A 16,752-nucleotide genomic window follows, 5' to 3' on the forward strand; every position below is an offset into this window, starting at 1 on the left:
CTAACAGGATTGATAAGAGATCGTAGATCGGGACTGAGTGCAGAGTGCAGACCCCACCCCACACAGCAATATCGATTGTAGTTTGTAGAACACACTTTCCCTAAAATTCAGCAGACTCTATCCCTAACAGGATTGATAAGAGATCGTAGATCAGGACTAAGTGCAGACCCCACTCCACACAGCAATATCGATTGTAGTTTGTAGAACACAATTTCCCTAAAAATCAGCAGCAGCCTCTCCCTAAAATGCCTACAACTCGCCCTGCCTAAAACACTCAGACCTGTCCCTCAATTCTATCCGGACACAAATGTTTTTTTTTCCTGTCTGTCCCTAAAATCAGCAGCCAGCACGTTGATGTGTGCTCTCTCCCTGATCTAAGCAGCAGAATGACGCCGCTGCGGCGCTGCCTCGAACTTATAAAGACTTGGTCACATGCTTCAGACGGCCAATCACAGCTACTGATACATTTGTAGGCATGGCTGGGATGGCTAAAGGCACACCAGTTAAACACTTGTTGATTGGCTGTTGAAAGCCCGCCATGAAAAGCGCGCCAAAGCATGCAAAACCCGGAAATAAAACGACCGAACACGGATTTTTACCCGAATATACAGTAAAGTGTCCGTGTCCGTGTTCGGGTAACAAAAATCCAATTATTCGGTACGAACATGAATAATACAGTCTGTGTTCGCTCAACACTAATAGTGACACATGTTCTCATTTACCTTGGAGGTCTTTCAGAAGTTTACTATGGAAGCATCATCTAGATGACACAAAGTTCAGAAATCTGCATATTATTATTGGTATTGATGTGATTTTTAATATTGCCATTACCATTTTTTAGGTGATATAGTAACATTCAGAATACAGTATGTTTACTATGATATTTTGGTGTACTCAAATTACACTTCCTAAAAAGAAAATCTGAAATGGGAAATCTGAACTACTGAGATATATTGGGTTCTCAGAGGCTGACAAAAGAAAACAATCTAAAGGTTAGTGATTAATTACTTTTCCTCTGTCCTTTCCCCCTGTAGGAGCAATGAGGATAAAAATGTCACCTTCTGAAGTTGTTTGTAGAAAAACTGATAATCTTTCATATAACAAAAAAGGGATCCTGAGATTAAAGTCAATAGTATAGCTATTGTCAGATGTGAAGCTTTTTAATTCCTTTACAAGTGTAAAATACATTTTCATGCCATATGTTGTGTTTTTGGTACATGTTATTGTATGTCTAAAAAAGTAGAAACCAAGTTTTACAAAGCTTATAACACTACACTACATAAAATATTGAAAAACTTCAGCAAAATAACTTATTATAATATCTTTTAAGAATGATTATCAAAGTAATGTTGTTCTCTTCGACATGAAACCAGTGATAGGCTAATAATGTACAATAGCCAGTCTATTTAAAGGGTTAGTTCCCCTTTACCAAAAAAACTGCCTATGTATGAGGTGCCTGTAGATAAAACACACACTGTGCAGCTTTGACCAAAGTTAATTATTGCCACTGCTATAGTAGGCCATTTGTGTACCTCCTGTAGCTTGGCCGAAAACTTCCAGAGATGGCATCATCCTTTCCTGCCTTGTTACTAGAACATTGCTCATGTAGCCCTATCCCCAAAGTAGCAGATAGTTAAGATGGGTCCTTTATTCCTTGCCTCAACCTTCTCAAAGACCCCCAGCTCTTCTGATAAATCAGGCTGAGTATACAAACCCACAATATTAGGACAAATCAATAACAACAATACTGAATACCCAGCAGCAATGCAGTTTTAAGAATACATATGTACCCAGCCAATTAGAGAAAGAAACAAAAAAATAATTATATTGTGAGTAATGGGTGTGCAAAGATAAATGGTTTAAATGAATAGTGATAGTAGTATTGTACTTTTGTTTGCAGGATAATTAGTACAAAGAAAACAAGCAAATAGTGAGATGGCACCTGCTATCCAGATACGCATAAACAGTAACAATGCCACCTACAGTGCAGCAGTGTGCATTAGCAAGGCTTGTGTAACAAACAATGAAACTATACTGTCAGAGTGTACTAGCTGTGGCTATGCTAGGCCTAAGACCGCCTGGTAAGCACCGTCAAAACTTAAGATAAGAGGAATAGGTGAACGGAGACGAGGCAGGATTTATGGGCATGGTATGTGATGGGGCAGTCCTCATGATGTGTTTTCTGCCGGCTATTATTGGGGCCCTTTAGTTTTGGGAAATTGGCTCTTTTGAATTTCATTGTCCTTATATTACCCTTGTGTTTCCTATTACTATGATTAATACTGAAACTAATTGACCTATGGTCACTATTTCCTAAGTTGCCCCTTATTTCTATATCCGTGAGTAGGTCTGTATTGTTGGTAATCAGTAGGTCTAGTACCGCATTGTTTCTTGTCGGTGTGTTTACCATCTGACCCATGAAATTATCCTGCAAAACATTTAGGAACTGCTGAGCCTTGGATGAATGCACGGTTCCTTCTGCCCAGTCTATATCTGGATAATTAAAGTCCCCCATTATAATGACATTTCCTATCCTTGCTGCCAATCCAATTTGTGAAAGGAGGTCCGTCTCCCTCTCCTCCCTCTGGTTGGGGGCCTATAGCATACGCCCAATATTACTTTCCCCATAGTGCCTTCCCTTTGAAGTTCTACCCATAGGGATTCTACCTCATCTATAGCTCCATTAATAATATCATCCCTCATATTTACCTTTACACTGTTCTTAATATACAGACATACCCCTCCCCCTTTTTTACTATCTCTATTTCTGCGGTAAAGGGAATACCCCTGAATGGTTGCCAGCCAATCATGAGAGATGTTCTTGGCAGAAGAGGGCTCCCTTGGACTATCTGTGAAACTTCCAGCAATCAGCAGTGGTAGCTTGAAATGATAAGCACTCTGACCTTCTTGTGGCCTGGGTGTATCTAGTGCAGCTGATGCTGTGCTCCACTGGGTGTTTTCAGCCCTCAGTCACAAGATCTAGTTCCCTCCCTGTCTTGAGGAGCTGATGTACAGAGGTCCTCTCACTTCCAGTCCCAAAACATTCCTGGGTAAACAGTAGAAGAATCCCTTCTCCCCTTCTGACTGGCAAGTGTCTGGTGTTAAAAAAAAAATCTAGTTGTGAGATCACTGTCTAAGATGTGACTATTAGAGTTGAGCGAAAACCTGGATGTTCGGGTTAGACCGACTTGAAAAAAAAGTCCGGGTTCGTTAACTTTGCCCCGATCCCGAACCCCATTGAAGTCAATGGAGACCCGAACTTTTGAGCACTAAAATGCCTCTAAAACAAACATGGAAAGGGCTAGAGGGCTGCAAATGGCAGCAAAATCATCTTAAGAGCATGGCAAGGGCTATGCAAACAAATGTGGATAGGGAAGTAAGTTAAAAGAACATAAAAAACATAAAAATAAAAAATAGTCATCTTAAATGATGTAGGAGGAGGACGAGGCCCATATGGAGTAGGGGGTTGAGGTGGCGGAGGATATGGCGGTGGATATGGCGCTGTAGGTGGAAGCGGCGGTGGCAGTGGAGGAGGAGAACGAGGTAGCCAAAGCTGGTTTGGGTTTTTAATAAAAAAAAATTTAAATTCGGGTACACCCCAAAAGAGTAAGAAAGATCAAATCCAGCAATGGCTGGATAAGGCCGGTATACATGACTATTCTGCACAAGGTACGGACAAGTCCTGTGGGATACATGCCTGGTTCATTTTAATGAACGTGAGCTTGTCCACATTGGCTCTGGACAGGCGGCTGCGCTTGTCTGTGATAACGCCCCCAGCCGTGCTAAATACCCGTTCAGATAATGCACTGGCTGCAGGGCAGGCCAGCACCTCCAAGACGTAAAGGGAAACCTCAGGCCATGTGCCCAACTTGGACACCCAGAAGTTGAAGGGGGCAGACCCGTCATTCAGTACGTCTAGGCGTGTGCACATATACTGCTCCACCATGTTAGTGAAATACTGCCTCCTGCTAAGACGTTCCATATCAGCTGCTGGTGCTGGTGCTGCTGCTTGTTGTGGGGTGCTGACAAAGCTTTTCCACATGTCGGCCATGCTAACCCTGCCTTCTGAGGTGCTGGCGGTGCCCTGGCAGTATTGATGACCTCTTCCTCCTCCTCCCCGGCCTTGGCCTTGTGCTTCCACTGTGCCCCCGCTGTCAGGTGGGAATGCCACCAGCAGCGCGTCTACCAGCGTGCACTTGTATTCGCGCATCTTGTGATCAAGCTCCAGTGAGGGAATTAAGGATGGTACGTTGTTCTTGTGGCCACCCAGTAATCAGCACAAGTTACTATGTGGGAAACTTGGAGGTCGTTGTGGAGACTGCAGCATGTAATCGCTCATGTGTGCCAGGCTGCCCAGAGGCAAAAAAAAGGTGTCCTCTGTGGGAGGTGTATCCTCTGTGTCCTCCGTATTCCCCCAGCCACGCACCAGTGATGGCCATGAGCTGGCCTGGGTGCCACCCTGCTGTGAACATGGTTCCATATCCTCCTCCATCTCCTCCTCCTCCTCATCCTCGTCATCCTCCAGAACTGTGCCCCTGCTGGACAATTGTGTCCCTGGTGTTTGTGTGTGCAGGAACCCACCCTCAGAGCCACTTGCGAATGACTGCCCTGAAAGCCTTGGAAATGTTACCTCTTCATCCTCCTCCTCCTCCTCCTCCTGCTCATCCTGTGCCACATCCTCTTCCATCATCGCCCAAAGTGTTTTTTCAAGAAGGCATAAAAGTGGGATAGTTAAGATGAGAACGGCGTCATCGGCACTGGCCATGTTGGTGGAGTACTGGAAACAGCGCAACAAGGCACACAGGTCTCGCATGGTGGCCCAGTTATTGGTGGTGAAGTGGTGCTGTTCCGCAGAGCGACTCACGCATGCATGCTGCAGCTGAAACTCCACTATGGCCTGCTGCTGCTCGCACAGTCTGGCCAGCATGTGCAAGGTGGAGTTCCAACTTGTGGGCACGTCACATATGAGGCGGTGAGCGGGAAGGCCAAAGTTATGCTGCAGCGCTGACAGGCGAGCAGCAGCAGGGTGAGAACGCCGAAAGTGCGCACAGACGGCCCGCATTTTGTGCAGCAGCTCTGACATATCGGGGTCATTTCTAAGGAACCTCTGTACCACCAAATTCAGCACATGCGCCAAGCAAGGGATGTGTGTCAAACCGGCTAGGCCCAGAGCTGCTATGAGATTTCGCCCACACCACCAGGCCGGGCTTGAGGCTCACTGGCAGCAACCACTCATCGGTCTGCAGTTCAATGCCCCTCCACAACTCCTGCGCGGTGTGTGGTTTTTCACCTAAACAGGCAAGTTTTAAAACTGCCTGCTGTCGTTTACCCCTGGCTGTGCTGAAGTTTGTGGTGAAGTTGTTACGCTGAGCGGAAGAGGAGGCGGTAGAGGATGAGGAAGCGGAGTAGGAGGAGTTAGGAACAGGAGGCAAACTGAAGTGCCCTGCAATCCTCGGTGGTGGAAGGACATGCGCCAAACTGCTATCCGCCTCAGGCCCAGCAGCCACTGCATTTACCCAGTGTGCTGTTAGGGGGATATAACATCCCTGACCATGCTTACTGGTCCACAACCAACTTGGTTGTGCAGGGAAGGGATGGCTTGCCTTGAAAAGTAGTGGCAGCTGGGCACGACGTACTGTGGGACAGCCACTACCATAAGGCTCTTAAAACTCTGCGTCTCCACCAGCTGGAATGACAGCATTTCAAAGGCCAGGAATTTTGAAATGCTGGCATTCAGGGCAAGGGATCGCGGGTGGGTAGGGGGATACTTCCTCTTCCGCTCCAGTGTTTGGGAGATAGAAAGCTGAAAGCTTCCACGGGACATTGTGGAGATGGTTGTTGGTGACCCAGGGGGTGGTGTTGCTGGCGGATCCTCTGTTTGTGGGGTGGCAGGTGCCACTGTCACTACAGAGGTGGATGAAGAGGCCGAAACTGCAGCAGCAAAAAAGGAAGCAGGAGGAGCCAGAGACCTTTCTTGGTTTTTGAGGTGTGCACTCCACTGCAGCTCGTGCTTTGCACTTAGATGCCTGGTCATACAGGTTGTGCTCAGGTTGAGAAGGTTTATGCCTCGCTTCAGGCTCTGATTGAACAGCGTGCAAACCCCTCGTGTCCTGTCATCATCACATTGTCTGAAGAACTGCCACACTAGGGAACTCCTGTGAGCTGGCTTTGGTGTACTCGGTCCCTTGCTGAGTTGGGCAGTAGCAGGCGTAGTGTCAAGGGCACTGCCGCTCCGCTTTTGCACCCTGCTCCCCCTTCTGCTGTGCTGGTGGCTCTGTGCGACCACCGTCTCTTCCTCCAAACCACTCAAGTCACCTGCATGATGTTCATTCCATGTGGGGTCGAGGACCTCATCGTCCTCCACATCGTCTTCCACCCAGTCTTCACCCCTGCAACCCTTGTTGGTCTCCACAATTCGGAATTCCGCAGCAGTTGACACCTGTGTTTCGTCATCATCCGAGACGTGCTGCGATGGTCCTCCCATGTACTCATATGGAAAAATAAGTGGTTGGGCATCGGTGCACTCAATCTCTTCCTCTTCTGGGGCAGGGCTAGATGGATGGCCCTGGGAAACCATGCTAGCAGAGTCATCAAAAAGAAGAAGAGATTGCTGCATAAATTGGGGCTCAGACTGCTTGGCTGATTTGCAGGGGGGTGCGGTGACTGTTTGATGGACATCGGCTGCAGGTGCCAACTCTGACCTTTCAGCAGAAGACTGGGTGGGAGACAATGTGAAGGAACTGGAGGCACCGTCAGCAACCCAATCTACTATCGCCTGTACTTGTTCTGGCCTCAACATTTCTAGAGGCACATTAGGCCCTGCCAAATACTGCTGCAGGTTCTGTCGCCTACTCGCAGCTGAGAAAGGTGTTTCACCTGTGCGTGTAGCTGGCACAGATCAACCACGTCCTCTCCTTGCAACAGGAGCTCCACCAGCAACACCACGACCCAGGCCACATCCCTTATTTGACCTTCTCATATTTATTGAATTTTGGATCTTCCCGAAATGGGTTTTTATTGCAAGGCGCAATACAACAGTATACAACGGGTGTATCTCACACGTACAGATAAAGACTAGGCCGCAATTTAATATTTTTTCCCTAAATGGGTGTTTATTGAATAGCGGACTAGAGCAACAGTACATAACGGGTGTATCTCACACGTACAGATACAGACTAGGCCGCAATTTAATATTTTTTCCCTAAATAGGTGTTTATTGAATAGCGGACTAGAACAGCAGTATACAATGGGTGTATCTCACACGTACCGATACAGACTAGGCAGCAATTTAATATTTTTGCCCGAAATGGGTGTTTATTGAATAGCGGACTAGAACAACAGTATCCAACGAGTGTATCTCACATGTACGGATACAGACTAAGCCGCAATTTAATATCTTTCTGTCCTCTAAATAGTTTTTCTTTTTTATTGCAAGGTGCAATACAACAGTATGCAATGGGTGTATCTCACTGTAACATATGCAAACAGGGCCGCAATCAACTTTTTTTGCCCCTAAATGTTTTTTTTTATTGCAAGGCGCAATTCAACAGTATGCAATGGGTGTATCTCACTGTAACATATGTGGACAGGGCAGCAATAAACTCTTTTGTCCCCTAAATATTTTTTTTATTGCACGGTGCAATACAACAGTATGCAATGGGTGTATGTCACTGTAACATATGTGGACAGGGCAGCAATAAACTCTTTTGTCCCCAAAATCATTTTTTTTATTGCAAGGCGCAATGCAACAGTATGCAATGGGTGTATCTCACTGTAACATACGTAGACAGGGACGCAATCATCTTTTTTGGTCCCCTTAATAGTTTTTTTTTATTGCAAGGCGCAATTCAACAGTATCCAATGGGTGTATGTCACTCTAACATATGCAGACGGGGCCACAATCAACTTTTTTTGCCCCTAAATGTTTTTTTTATTTTTTTATTGCACTGCGCAATACAACAGTATGCAATGGGTGTATGTCACTGTAACATATGCGGACAGGGCAGCAATAAACTCTTTTGTCCCCTAAATAGTTTTTTTTTATTGCACGGTGCAATACAACAGTATGCAATGGGTGTATGTCACTGTAACATATGCGGACAGGGCAGCAATAAACTCTTTTGTCCCCTAAATCATTTTTTTTATTGGAAGGCGCACTTCAACAGTATGCAATGGGTGTTTGCAGCCCTGTCTGCATATGTTACAGTGACAAACACCCATTGCATACTGTTGAAGTGCGCCTTCCAATAAAAAAAATGATTTAGGGGACAAAAGAGTTTATTGCTGCCCTGTCCGCATATGTTACAGTGACATACACCCATTGCATACTGTTGTATTGCGCAGTGCAATAAAAAAATAAAAAAAACATTTAGGGGCAAAAAAAGTTGATTGTGGCCCCGTCTGCATATGTTACAGTGACAAACAACTTTTTTGTCCCCTAAATAGTTTTTTTATTGCAAGGCGCAATTCAACAGTATGCAATGGGTGTATGTCACTGTAACATATGCAGACAGGGCCGCAATCAACTTTTTTTGCCCCTAAATGTTTTTTTTATTGCAAGGTGCAATACAACAGTATGCAATGGGTGTATGTCACTGTAACATATGCGGACAGGGCAGCAATAAACTCTTTTGTCCCCTAAATATTTTTTTTTATTGCACGGCGCAATACAACAGTATGCAATGGGTGTATGTCACTGTAACATATGCGGACAGGGCAGCAATAAACTCTTTTGTCCCCTAAATCGTTTTTTTATTGGAAGGCGCAACTCAACAGTATGCAATGGGTGTATCTCACTGTAACATATGCAGACAGGGCCGCAATCAACTTTTTTTGTCCCTTAAATAGTTTTTTTTATTGGAAGGCACAATTCAACAGTATGCAATGGGTGTATGTCACTATAACATATGCAGACAGGGCAGCAATCAACTTTTTTTGCCCCTAAATGTTTTTTTTTATTGAAAGGCGCAATACAACAGTACGCAATGGGTGTATGTCACTGTAACATATGCAGACAGGGCAGCAATAAACTCTTTTGTCCCCTAAATAGTTTTTTTTTATTGCACGGTGCAATACAACAGTATGCAATGGGTGTATGTCACTGTAACATATGCGGACAGGGCAGCAATAAACTCTTTTGTCCCCTAAATAGTTTTTTTTATTGCACGGTGCAATACAACAGTATGCAATAGGTGTATGTCACTGCAACATATGCGGACAGGGCAGCAATCAACTTTTTTTGCCCCTAAATGTTTTTTTTTATTGAAAGGCACAATACAACAGTACGCAATGGGTGTATGTCACTGTAACATATGCAGACAGGGCAGCAATAAACTCTTTTGTCCCCTAAATAGTTTTTTTTTATTGCACGGTGCAATACAACAGTATGCAATGGGTGTATGTCACTGTAACATATGCGGACAGGGCAGCAATAAACTCTTTTGTCCCCTAAATAGTTTTTTTTATTGCACGGTGCAATACAACAGTATGCAATAGGTGTATGTCACTGCAACATATGCGGACAGGGCAGCAATAAACTCTTTTGTCCCCTAAATAGTTTTTTTTATTGGAAGGCGCAATTCAACAGTATGCAATGGGTGTATGTCACTGTAACATATGCAGACAGGGCCGCAATCAACTTTTTTTGCTCCTAAATGTTTTTTTTATTGTAAGGCGCAATACAACAGTATGCAATGGGTGTATGCCACTGTAACATATGTGGACAGGGCAGCAATAAACTCTTTTGTCCCCTAAATTGTTTTTTTTATTGCACGGCGCAATACAACAGTATGCAATGGATGTATGTCACTGTAACATATGCGGACAGGGCAGCAATAAACTCTTTTGCCCCTAAATAGTTTTTTTATTGCACGGCGCAATACAACAGTATGCAATGGGTGTATCTCACTGTAATGTATGAATGAAAAACTGAAAAATAATTTTTTTACCCTAAATACTGTAAAATGATTATTTTCCCCTCACATTGGTGCTTTTTGAAGAGCAGGTTAGAAAAGCATACAGTTTTTAAAGTTAAATATGAAGGAAGAAATGTTTTTTTCTTTTTTAAATGCAGATTAAGCACACACATATGCACTGAGGTTGCATGACATGTGCAGCACCGCACGCCTAACAGCCAGGTTGAATACTGTTGTTCTATTCCGCTATTGAATAAAAAAAAAAAAAACATTTGAATGAAAAACTGAAAAATTATTTTTTTACCCTAAATACTGTAAAATAATTATTTTCCCCTCACATTGGTGCTTTTTGAAGAGCAGGTTAGAACAGCAGTGTCTGTCTAAAGACTGTATGTCAAAGTTAAATATGAAGGAAAAAATATTTTTTCTTTTTTAAATGCAGATTAAGCACACACATATCCACTGAGGTTGCATGAAATGTGCAGCACCGCACGCCTAACAGACTGATAACATTTTTTTGTTTCTCCCTTCTCCTCCTCATTTGGCTCAGGTCAGGGCATAAAGATCCTTCTACTGCACCCCCACACAATACAATCAATGTAGATCGCTGTCTGATTAAAGCAGATTGTTCCTATCTATGCTTTCCCTAAAAGCAATCTCTCCAGCCTGGCCCTACAGTAAACTCCTATCTCTCCCTCCTGGCAAAAACATCATTCACTCCGAAGAATGCTTGAGTGGAATTCCAAAATCTAAGTTTGAAATCACTATCAGACTTTGTTGATCCAAAAATGAGGTAATGGTTATGAAACAAACCAAAAATCTCCCAGTGGTGTTAAACTGTACTGGGATGTGTCACCCTCAAGGCAGAGCCCAAACACAGGAAGCCCGTAAGATGAAGACTTTATTGCGGTGATGGACAGCGCACCCTATGTACCCATTGGCTGAAGAGGCAGTGGGAGGTGGTGCAGCCCACCTCCTGATGCATCTTCAGCCAATGGGTAGCTGAATTCCTCCTTTAATTCCTCCTTTAAGCACCTCCCTCTTGACATCACTTGGGGTCTCCTGAGTCCCAGCCAGCTAACTTACTCTGCAGCGACCAGGAGGACATGTATTATAATACGGGACAATCTCCTATTCTTAAATCTCTTATTAAGGGAGATAGTGGCAACCCTTTGTAAAGCCTCCCACTAATGCTTGGACTTTTTTTCTCCCATTGACAATGGTCAATTTTTTCAACCTCTGATTCAGAGGCATTTTGTCCCTCCCGCTGATCGCTAACATCATGGCATTTGTTTCCTCCTGCTGATCACTGGTTACTGCGCAATTTTTCCTGTTATTGACTACTGCCTTCTCCCTTATCTTTTTGCTTAAGAATATTAACTATGAATGATGAGCATCACATACTGTAGACATACATATAATGGATCACTCTTCTCTTCTTACTGTACATTTGCTGCTGCACAATATTATAAGTCCAGCAAAATGAGTACATTTTCTTTGTAAGGGCCAAGTCTAGCAGTAGAGCATTGCTTTGACTGATTGGGTTAGTGATTAGTCTCTGCTGACACAAGTCTGTTTGTGTCGATATGGTGTTGACTGTGCCTCTGCAGACATGTTCTTGCTTGTGTCAGTAAGGTACTGATTGCTTCTCAGTGACTACATTTCTGCTTAAATTGATACTAGAGTCTTGTTTTATATAACAAACATGTTATAAATATGAAATATGAAATGCGTCAGCCAGTAAGGACCCTGCTGAGGTCCCCCTAGACTTTGGAGTGAACTGTGTTGTGGACTACTGGGATAAAAATGAGTAGCTTCGTGATTGATTTTATTTCCCTTGTTTGTGGGCTCTGAGGAAGAAACGCGTCAGCCAGTGAGAACACTGCTGTGGTCACCCTGCACTTTGGAGTGAACAATGTGGTGGACTACAGGGCTACAAATGAGTAGCTAGATGAGTGATTTCAAATATACTTTTTTTTTTAGTATAATTTTATGCAATTGCTTCTCAATAAATGTGGGATAATGCACTAGGTTGGTGCACCCTCTTTTGTTCATGTTTTGTAATATTTTTGCTTGTGTCATTATTAAACTGATTGTGCCCCTGCAGACATTCTAGTTGTTTGAACATGGTACTATTGAAGACAAGTTTAAATTCAAAACCACACTTACTCTAGAACAAAAAGTTTAAGGTGCACCCAGATATAGCATAATGCTAGATAAACTGACATGGACAGAAGAGTGTTGTTCAGCAGTTTATGTCATTATTTTTGCTTTGCTGAAATATGTATTTCCATAATTATTAGGCATATTGTAGGCGTTTTAGAGTGTTAACAATGATTAGATGAATTGAGACGTTAACATTCCAAAAAAAGTGTGCTAATACTTAGAACTATGAAAAAGTGTGTTAGCACTCAAAACTTTGTATCCTTGGGTCACAGTGACCTGTAGTTGCAGGATGCAGCCTAAACAAAAACACATATTATCAAAACAAGGAAAGAGAAAGCAAGAGCTAGACTAAAGTATGTTAACAGCTAGTGTCCATTTTTTATAATAGTTAAAGCAATACTCCATGTTCATGTCCATTTCAATGTCATCCTTGTATTGTCTGTCTTACTTAGTTAGTACCAGGATCTGAACCCATAACCTCTGCTGCATTTGGCAGTAGCGCATCTTGTCTTGATGAGTCTCCTGAGGTGTTGGGCAGCATTCTGTCTGATTCCTTGGATAATCTTACCTTGTGCCTTGTTTCTGGTGGATCTTGAACCCGTTGCTCCTCCCATGAACTTCTTGTTTAAGCCATGCCTTTGCACTTCCTGTTTGCCAGATTATTGTGCTATTTGCATCTGATATCTTGCTCATTTGCACATCTGCAGCTCTCTTTATCTCCACTACCACTTCTTCTTCCACTACTTTGACTGCTTCTGTTTAATCCCCAACTGCTACTCCCCTATCTCTAACTGGACTCTGGCTTGCTCATCTTATGGTGGAACGATCCTGAGAACCACAACCTGGTACTAACATGCAGCCAAACCCATCTCCACCATCAGAAGCTCTGATAAATACTGGTTAGTGCTTAGACCCCGCACCTCAGATGAGCCCATATCACCAGCCAGGGTGACCTGCTTGGGTACGTATCCAGCTGGTCATTGGGAGCCTATCTACTGCTATAGCTACTGGTTTCTGAGCCTGACCCCTGACCGTGACATACTGGTTGTGATTGCATAACTATATGCAACATATGATCTTGCCATTGTAATTATATTGTAAGCTTGGGTAAATTTGTTTTTGTCCTGTATACTGTGTGCTGGGAAGACGGTAATCTAATGGATTTTGCTGTTTGGCTCCCACCACACTTGCTTTAGAACATTTTTAGAATGTGGTTTAATCTAATGGGCAGCACAGTGTCTAAAGCCTAGTATATATGGGCCAAATGTTGGCCTACAATCGTCCCGTGTGTACGGCAGCTGGTCCAACAGAAGTCGGCTTCTGTCTAAGGCTCATGACCGAAAAAAGGTCTGCCAACTGGTTCCCTTTCAGCGCAGACCGGAGTGTTCTGGCGTGGGGGGGGGGTTCACCCCCCTGTCAGAGCACAATAGCTCAGCAGGGGGATCTCCCCCATGTACTGTACTAACATCGGATTGGTTGTACAGCGGCTCCGACCTGAGCTGTCAGGAGGGTGTACGAGGCTTAAGTGGTTAGCACTTCTGCTTGCCAGCACTAGGGTTGTCGGTCTGAATCCAAACCACAACATTATCTAGCTGGAGTTTACCTGCATGGTTTTCCTCTGGGTACCTTGGTTTCCTCCCCTTCTCCAAAGACATGCTGCTATGTGTGAATGTGAGTTAGGGACCTTAAATTGTAAGCTTCTTGAGGGCAGGTACTGATGTGACTGTAATTGTGAAATTACCCAAATGTGAATTGCCCAAATTGTGGGCACTATATAAATAAAATTGTCATTACTATAAGTAAAATTGCCAGCACTATATACTGTAAGAACCTGTAATAAAATAATAATGGATTATACTCCCTGACTCCCTCCATACTTGTCTCAGAGTGATGCAGCTTTCTTATCAAAGTAATTTAGGACCTATAAAAATATTGACTGAAAGAAGCAGAGCCAAACCAACAACAAAGTGCAAGGCTAAATGATGAGAGGCAGGGCAACAATGAATTTATTGCTGTTCCCCATTTAAATATTTGTCTTCCTATCTCCAAAGTCAAGATGCTCTGTCCTTTACTTTTTGACTCAAATATATCTATCCCTTCAACATAGATCATTAGCAAAAGTATTTACTATGCGCTCTAATGGTCATCTCCCACCCATCTAAGTGATATTTACTTACTTCAGCTAGTTCTAAGACTGAAGTAAATGACAAAGTTGAAATGTGCCAAGTTGCTGCAAGGTTGAAAATACAGACTTTTGAAAGAATTATAGCCATTTATGATTGTTTGGCCTGGCTTCTTGTCAGATAGCCATTAACCTCAGAGTAACATTGCCTCAAAGAAAATGTGCTCTTTTTAGAAAACTCCTCATTAATTTAATTTGTTGAAGGGAGAAAAAAAAACATAAAACCATAAAGTGTGCGGTTTGTATGGTTCCCAGTGATGCATAAATAGTCAGGAATGTGGAGATGTGTTTGGAAACCTCATGACCGTAACCTTCCATTAACTTCTCTTGACTCCCCAAAGTAAGGTAAATGGGTTATATATCAACAACCGGGAAGGAGCATTTGCAATGCAAGTGCCTGAAAACAATCTGAAATTCATGAAAAAGTAAATCGGGTATATGCGCACAATGCTAGTCTGGTGCTATAAAAGTTAAACATAAACATTGACTCACATAATTGTGCAGCTATACTCTGCCTTATTAAGTTTTACTGTAATTAGTTATTGGAAATTTTGATGGTAATACATTTGCGTAATGAATCAATTTTAGGGTGTAGTGGAATGTACAAATATTAAGTTATATACATTTGGTCCATATATTAAAAACAGCAAATCACATTAACGGATGTTAATAAGCTGTACACGAGTTTGGCAATGACATGATCTTACTCACTTGACCAGCTGGTGTGTTTTAGCAACCTCTAAACATAGTTTGAATTAGTAGCATTCTGTGCCCAGTATTAACTAATACCAATATAAGAATATTGTACATAGGTTTAGGGCTGAGACTTTTCCTCGCTGAGAACAGCTTTTGATAATTACTGACTTAGGAAAGAATTAAAAAAAAAAATCTGTCAGCACAAAAGTAATATTTAGTTATAGGTGAAGCCTGGTGGGTTGAGTCAGCATCTGGCTTCCTATATGTTTTGGTTAGACCTACAGGGAGATCTCTATGTCATAATTTCCAGCTCTGTTCATGTCCTTCAGGGAGTTCAGGCATTAAGACCCACCCTGGCACCTTATAATACATATGACATATAATTTTAAACAAATCCAACAGGGACAAGGTAAATGTCTAATCATAACCACAGCAGTTGCAAGCAAATCATTTTCATTGTGGGGATCTTACCAATAGAGTTAGATTCACACTGCCACGACCTGAAAGTTGCGAGTTACAGTGTAACTTTTCCAGGTGACTTGAGTGCGACTTGATGCAATTTTGAAGCCACTTAAAGCTAATTTGAAGCAACTTCAGGGAATCCCTGGGTAATCTTCTTGCAAATCACATCAATTAAGATGAGGATCCAACTTGGAGGCGACTTCCATTAAAGTCTATGGGCACAAATCGTGTAGAAGTCACCATGAAATACAGTACAGGAACCTTTTCTAAAGTTGGAGCGACTTCAGTAGTGCTAATTAAGACAGCTCTCATTGACTAAAATAGGATTTCACATGTCACGTGACTTGGGATCGCACAAGTCGGATCCCAAGTCGCGGTAATATGCTAAGAAATAATTAGGTGTTTTAACACTCTATCATCTAAGAAAAAGGAAAATATTAAACTTTGGGTGGGCTTACACCTAAATCATTTGTATAGGAAGAAGGAAGTCGTAAAGATATGACCTAAGTTATCTGAGGCCTAAAATTGAGAAACATGGGTCAGAATAGCAAACTACGGAGAACAACATAAAAACGAACATTCGTTATATACGGTATGTCATTTTTATTTCTGTTCATTAATTTCAATTAGATAATAAATCCAATCACAGAAATAAATAGGGATCTTTTATATGCCGAACGTTTATATATTATAATATAAAATAACATAAAAGTTGTTCTTGGTCCTATAATTATTTAGACGTGTTTTCAAGATGAAATACACAGTGTAAAGATAGATTTTAAAACAATAATAAAAGGACACATGATTTTCTGGCCAAATCATGAAAAACAACTAAAGGGACAAACATTAACTATTATATACCACCATATCGTTACACATCATATGCAGGTATATTTCGCTCTTTGCTTAAAAAATAAGCAGTTCTTATAATTATAGGTACAATAGAAGCTACAGATGCCATAACCACCCTTTCACACCATTATTAATACCGCATATTCTGCCCTGAAAGTGACAAACCAACATCAAGGTCTCATTTCCATACATACATGCAAAATTGAAAAGATCTATTAAGCTACTCTATTACTGTAAAATTGCTTTATTATTTATGGTCTTAAAGTATTTGCTCAAATGAAGATTTTAATCACATGCATTATGTTATAATATAGCCCTGTAATGTATCCTTTAATCATCTGACTTGTCTTGTATATCATCTGCAATGTCATGTTTGTGTAGCTGAACATGCTGTAATATGTCAGAGATATGAATTGATTTTCATTTAGTGCCCGGAACATAAACCAACATGGCATTTTGTGTAGATCAGCAGCAGATAAG

Source organism: Pelophylax lessonae (genome assembly GCF_965119305.1).
Source record: "Pelophylax lessonae genome assembly, chromosome: 5".
Classification (NCBI taxonomy): domain Eukaryota; kingdom Metazoa; phylum Chordata; class Amphibia; order Anura; family Ranidae; genus Pelophylax; species Pelophylax lessonae.